This window comes from Apteryx rowi, unplaced genomic scaffold (genome assembly GCF_003343035.1).
Source record: "Apteryx rowi isolate R43461 unplaced genomic scaffold, aptRow1 scaffold_3, whole genome shotgun sequence".
In the NCBI taxonomy this organism is placed as follows: domain Eukaryota; kingdom Metazoa; phylum Chordata; class Aves; order Apterygiformes; family Apterygidae; genus Apteryx; species Apteryx rowi.
The window spans coordinates 1,575,046-1,581,861 of NW_020449418.1; positions in this window are offsets into that span (position 1 = coordinate 1,575,046).

Genomic DNA, 6,816 nt, shown 5'->3' on the forward strand with positions numbered 1-6,816 from the left:
ATGGCCGGCGCGGTGCGGCGGGGGGGGACCGCTGCGGGGGGGGCTCCACGCTGCCCTGCCGGCACCGCCTGCGGCTTGGCCCGGCGGGAGCGCCTGGCTCTGCCGGAGCGAGCTGTGCTGTGCGCCCGCCCGCCTGCCCGCCCGCCTGCCTGCCAGGAGATCCTCTTGCATCCTTTGCTCCAAAATAAAACAGATGCGATGTTTCTGAATAGAAGTGAGAGGTACAGGGCTAAGGACAGCCTGAAGACCAGGCAGGTGGCAGTAGTGAGTGCGTAGGAAGGGCTGGACCTTTTTTGCAGGTAAAAACTATAACAAATTATTTGAATTTGCGTAGACCTGGCCTGGAGTGCAGGGGGAAAGCCGCGGCAAGGAGTCAGACACACGTGAAGGTGCTGCCGCTGCAGCTACCTCCTTGCGTCTGTGACTCCTTCACTGCCCTGAAGGGAGCAGAAAGAGCGAATCGTTGGCACCTGCTCATACTTGCCGCTCTGGTTATGTTGTGGTCAGTACGCACCCTTAAATCGCTGCCCGGCTGTCAGAGCCCCGGCTGAAAAAGCATCAGTCATGAACCGCATTACGTAGGCCATATTGCAAGACACTGTCTTTATACTCAAAAGCAGCATGGCTGTTTTCACTCTGGCCTTCCACAGAATTTTGTGAAAAACAAATATCCCTGGTTATACCGCTAATCCCATGCGTCTTCAGAGAACTGCGTAGTGTGCTGCTTTTACTGACACAAAATGATCCAAGCAATTCACAGAAAATAATAGCTACAGGGAGCAGTGTGTACCACTGTCTTCTTCAGCTCTGCGTTTCAGACAAGCTTACAGGTTGTATTCACAGCTCTGAATATGCCTGAACTACTTTTCCTCACTGGGACTGCCAGCGCTTCACAGTGACAAGCATACCCGCGTCTGGTGCCAAATGAGAATAGTTCAGCAGCAAGCAAGGTGTCTGACAACCATGTGTAAATCTGCTTTATGTATTTTCACCAATAAAATTAAAATCCTCCCAGGCCATCAGTTAGACAACCTTGTTTCATACAAATTCAGAAGGTGACTGTAAGAACTATGCAAGAACTATGACATTTGATACATGAAATCACTATATTTTTATTAAAAAAAATGAATTTTGCCCTGCAGCCTAGAAAATATTTGCTTTGTCTCCTATTTCCAACCCATTCTCTCTCTTGTTTCATTTGCCGTTTCTCCTTTCTTTTCTATACAAGGTATTTTCTCCTTTTCCTCTTTTAAATTTTGTTTCTCTTGGCTGTATCTACACTAAAAACATATCACATCTTCAACACTGCTGCTGTTACGCACTACTWCTGCTTAGGCAGACATGCTTTCAGGTGTTTCCAGTGTTGTGCCATTAAACTTGCACCAAAAATGGATGAATCTGGTCTATTTTAGTGCTTATACTGTTGTACTCGTTATTGAAGTGTATACTGAAGCGTATACAGTGGTGCATTTTACTCCTAATACAGTCTTGTGGGGCAGGGAAGAATTATCCTTGTTCACAGAGAGGAACTTGGAGGATAGCTATTTTGCCTTAAAGTCAGTTGGAATCAGGCTGAGGTGGCTTTTCTGTCTGAATCTTCTAAGTGCAGGGTTCTGTCCCTTAAACTATCATTCCCTAATATACTACTCAATAGAAAAGGGAACAACACATCGAACGCTTGCTCGTTTTTTTCTAGGGACCTTAGATATGACCTACCAAAGTCAGAGGACAGACTCCTCTTGGCTCCAATGGACTTTTAGTCCGCAGCTGCAATCTGAGTAGCAATAGAGGCTGACTGTATTGTAGGCTGCTCTGAGAACAGGAAAATAAAATAGGTAGGATTAAGTGGGATTTCAGGAAATCCATGTGCCAAATTGCCCATAGTTTCATACCGGAGTAGGCCTAATTGCACACTGGAGGTCGGAGGGAGACAGAGCAATTCATAGTCGTGCAGCCTCCGTTACCTCCCTGCACTGTGTTCCTCAGGCCCCAAGATTGGCCCCCAGATCTTAGTGCCTAAGAGGCAGTAGGTGAGGCATTAAGAAATGCTTCTCTCTCATTCAAGCCTCTGTAGAAAAACTTAAGGCAATCTTTATGACTTAAAACATCCGGATTTTTTCAGAGGATTTAGCTGGCTAACTAGTTCTATCCCTAAGGCCTGCCTGAATGAAAACAACACTGCCAGTCTGAACAGTCTTTTGAAATTATACCGACACTAAAGACTAAACTGGAAGTATCTGATAGGATGCAATGAAAAGGAAAATCAAGTATCTGTGGGGACACAGAACTTCCTCACTATGTGAGCAGGCATGAAGGTGGKTTTTTTTGCAGTTAAATTTTTGAAAGAACATTTGAGCCAGGGCAAGTGTTCTTTTTCATTGTTTTTGTTTCTTAAATGCTATTCAGTCGTAGGGGACTTTCCATACCTTAGGAAACTGGAAGCAGTATTACTCATCCAGTTCCATTACCATTACTGGACCAGGAAATGACACCAGTAGAAACTAATTCTAAAAGAAAAATAACAGGTCTGGCTGTAGCACTGAAAAAGGATAAATGCAAACGAGTGCCAGAGGTTACTGCAGAGAGTGCTGTTAGTGTGGAGGGTGATCAGGAGCAGGTCCAGAGTAGCTGCAGCAGTTCGATGGGGCTTGCCTGCTGTTTCTAGTCAGCGCTTTGGGCTTGCCTCCATGCAGGTTTTGCAATACTCTACTCGTGTATCATTAGTTCTAATTTGTAGGATCTCAGAGCCTAGGAGCTAGTTGTGACACCACAGTGCTACATGCCGGACAGTCAAAACAACATGTGATGAAAATAGTTTTTTCCAGGTGTAATTTATTCAGAGCACTTGTATAATTAGAGTCACGCTAAGGATTTAACTATACCGCACGTAAATTAGACATGACTGTGTAGTGGCAAGGCTGTAGCACCAGGAATGCAGCTACAGCCATGCAGCAGGAGGCTGCAAAGTGATGCTGTCCCTCCCTGACACCAGGAGGGAGGACATGGTTCCTTGGGCTTTGTTGATGGTGCTCCCTGAAATCCTCCTGGTAAGCCATGCCTGCTTAGAATAAAATAGCTAGCCAATGAAAGTAATTTCTTCTTAATGAAGACAATAATAACCTTTTATGTGATGTTTCTGTGATGTGAAATGCAGGAATCAAACCAGGCTGCAGTAACGGCATTAGAGCAGCCCAGCCTTCCGAGGAGCGCGGAGGCTGGGAGTCAAGCCACCTGCCTTCTGCTCCCAGCCTCCCCCGGCTGCGCCAGCTGTGGCACTCGCCTGTGGTCCCAGGGGAGCGCGGGGCGTTCAGCACGTCTGCTGTTTCAGCCATCTCTTTGTTCATTTATCTCTTAAAATGGAGATACTAGCACTTATTAGTTGAAGGACAGTGCATAGAGTTTTAAGCCCTTCCAAAGGGCAGAGCTATAAAAATGCTATGTATAATGAACAGCTCTCAGCTGGAAATGGAACAATTATATGGCCATTTCTTTTTGTTTCCCTTAGATAACAGCTAAGAACCAAAAGTCCCAATTACAGCCTTTTGAAAATACAGGTGAAGTTCTGCTTCTGTCTCTGCAATGCAGACCTTGTGTCTGCAGCAGAAGTCTGATTGCACGTGACTGTCTATATTTTAAATGATAAATTCTCTCACTCAGAAATTGTCTTTCTCTGCATTTCTACATGCTGAATGAGAGCCATCACTGGCTAAATAACAGGTACAGTAATTTAGTCAGTTGTTTAATATGAGCACAGGCAGTTTGGGAAGATGTCTCTATGTCTTGCCATTGTATCATTCCCTAAGTATTTGTGACTGGCTTCTGGGGATAAGATACTACTTAGATGGGAATTTGGCCTGAAAATAGGTATTAAAAGAGGATGAAGAGTTTTCTGAGCCTCAGGATGCTGGAGTTAGAGCCGTGGAGATTCTAGCTCAGTATGAAGAAGCCCTTTTTGTCTGCCTCCAAGGAACAACTCCACTAACCGGTGACTTGGGCTTGATTTTCTTAACCTAATTTCAGTCCTGCTGAAAACCAGATCTAGCATGAAAAGTGAGAATTGGCTGCAATTCTGCAAAGTCTGATGGGAGGCACTAAGCCATATGCAACGGACATCAGTGGGACTGCAGACAAAGTGTACAGCAAAGCTAAAACACAAATCTTGGTAGGACTGAGGCAATAGTACGCTGGTGTTTCTGCAAATGCACTTAAATGGCTGGAGGAGAGGACCAAATAGGAAGCATTTGGGAACTGAAATGACTTTGTGACAGAACAGCCGGGGGTATGTGAACTTTGCAGCTCATTTGCAGAACAGCAGTAGGGCTGGCGAAGGAGCCTTTCTGAAACCAAAACTTACCTCGGGCTGCCTGACAATTAGCGAGTTAGTCTTGCATGGCGCTGCTTACTAAAAATGAACAAATTTGCTTATCTCTATCCCTATCTGTCAGATTTTTTTTTCTTTTTACAGTTTTAGCAACTGGGAATGTGCAGCATATTACAAGCAAAGCAAGGGATAGATTTTTGCCTTCAAAATGTTGTTTGGAGGTTAAAACAGGCCTGGAGTTCTCTCCACAGTGACTTTAGTTTATGCTATCAGCTAAATAATGTCTTTAGATAGATACACCTTTATCTGACTCCTTCACTGCCTTAGAGGTGATGGTTGGGATATCAGCATTTAATTTGAAGCTATATTTTCATTCCCAAAATAATGAACATGCAAAAACTTATGATAGCTCTGAATGCTTTGTGGTTGCTTTTTTTCTAAGACACCACTGTTGTTTTCAAGGATCTGTAAAAAGATTTCAAGGGAACATTTTCTAAGTCCTCAAAACTTGCATTTGTGGTTTTGAAATTCCAATTATACAAAAAGAATAAGGAGAAAAATGACTTGCTCTGTAGTAACCTTCCCAATTAATTTTTGTAAGCAAATGTATGCGTTGCATTCTATTCCAAAAGGCCTCCAATATATCAACCGTATAAAAACGATCATTGGGCTTTATATGTTAGGTTTTATATGTATATAAAAATAAATAAGGCAAAATAAAGGAGCGATCTGTTATAACATCAAAGTTAGCCCTGCCTTGAGCAGGGGATTGGACCAGATAAGTTCCCGAGGTCCCTTCCAGCCTAAATTATTCTAGGATTCTAACTTGTTTTTCTGCTGTTACCTTTAAGAAGTTGATAGCTTGCCCGTCAGGAAGGATGAAATTACTTACTTTAGCTGATCTGCTAGAGTAAATACAACTATTTTCACTTACAGGTTGTCTGCCAAGGTAGCTCTTTCCATTTGTTTTTTATTAGATAAAATAAAATGACACTTCTGTAGTGCTCTGGATTCCCCAAAGCCTTGTGTTCCGCAGAGAAATTGCTTCTTCCACCACTGAAACATACTCCAGATTTTGGGGCTTTTTTGATTACCAATCTCAATTGCACAGTCAACCCTGGCACTTAAATTTCGATGCCTAGAAATTTTACACAAAAAAAAATACACCAAAAACAATTGTATCCTGTCAGAATAAGTAATGAAGCACCAACAGACAGAAGTTGGATTATATTCATTAATATCACTGGGTTTTACTCATACATGACATTTTGACTTCGTATGGACGGGTTGGTTCTGGAAAAGTAGATGCCATTTTCTTAGGGAAGAAGAGATCTTTATTATTTATTATTACTTATTTGCTTGTGCAAAAAAGGAGGTATCTGTGTGACCATCTCTTTAAATTTGTGTGTGGGGGGGGGAGAATTCTTCCCGTACAGTTCCTTCTCAGGGCTGTGGTCTTATGTAGTGTGATAAAAATGCCAGATACAAGAGATCACTTGCCCCAGAAAACTTGTAATATATGTTTAAATAGTCATAAGAAGAAAAACCCAACTCCCAATTTAAATAATATTTATACACATGCTCAAAATTATCTAATGTGTAAAAACAGCAGTTTCAGTTTTTGGAGCTGTTAGCACATTCAGTTAATGTCTTGTTTAGTTTCCTTAAATCTGTCACTTGTTAGCACACTTCTAGGCAGCAAGTTTTTAATATAATGACAACAGTAAAAGGAACAGAGAAAAGGTGTCAAGAATAGGTGGGAAGGATGAGGCCCGAAGGAAAAAACGTGCTCATCCAGCCCCTGGAAAGTTACTGGACCCGGCCCGAGGGGCGGTTTCCTCAGTCCCCCAAGACAGGGATGTAACCTGATGTGCTTTCCCTTTGGCTCTGCTGCCTCTTTGCTTGCAGGGGTCGCTGCATGGGGGGCCCTGCTCGTGGGGACCCTGCTCGTGGAGACCCTGCTCGTGGGGACCCTGCATGGGGGATCCTGCATGGAGGACCCTGCACAGGGGTCCCTGCTCGTGGGGACCCTGCATGGGGTACCCTGCTCGTGGGGACCCTGCTCGTGGGGATCCTGCACGGGGGACCCTGCACACGGGTCCCTGTTTGTGGGGACCCTGCATGGGGGACCCTGCACAGGGTATCCTGCACAGGGCTCCCTGCTCGTGGGGACCCTGTTTGTGGGGACCCTGCATGGGGGATCCTGCACGGGGGACCCTGCACAGGGGTCCCTGTTCGTGGGGACCCTGCATGGGGGACCCTGCACAGGGGACCCTGCACAGGGGTCCCTGTTTGTGGGGACCCTGCACAGGGGACCCTGCTCGTGGGGACCCTGCATGGGGGACCCTGCACAGGGGATTCTGCACACGGGTCCCTGTTTGTGGGGACCCTGCACGGGGCTCCCTGCTCGCGGGGGCCCTGCACGCGGGACCCGCCCGCCCCGCGAGGGGTTAGAGCCTCTCGCGGTGAAGCCCCGCGTGCGGGCGGCCCCGGGG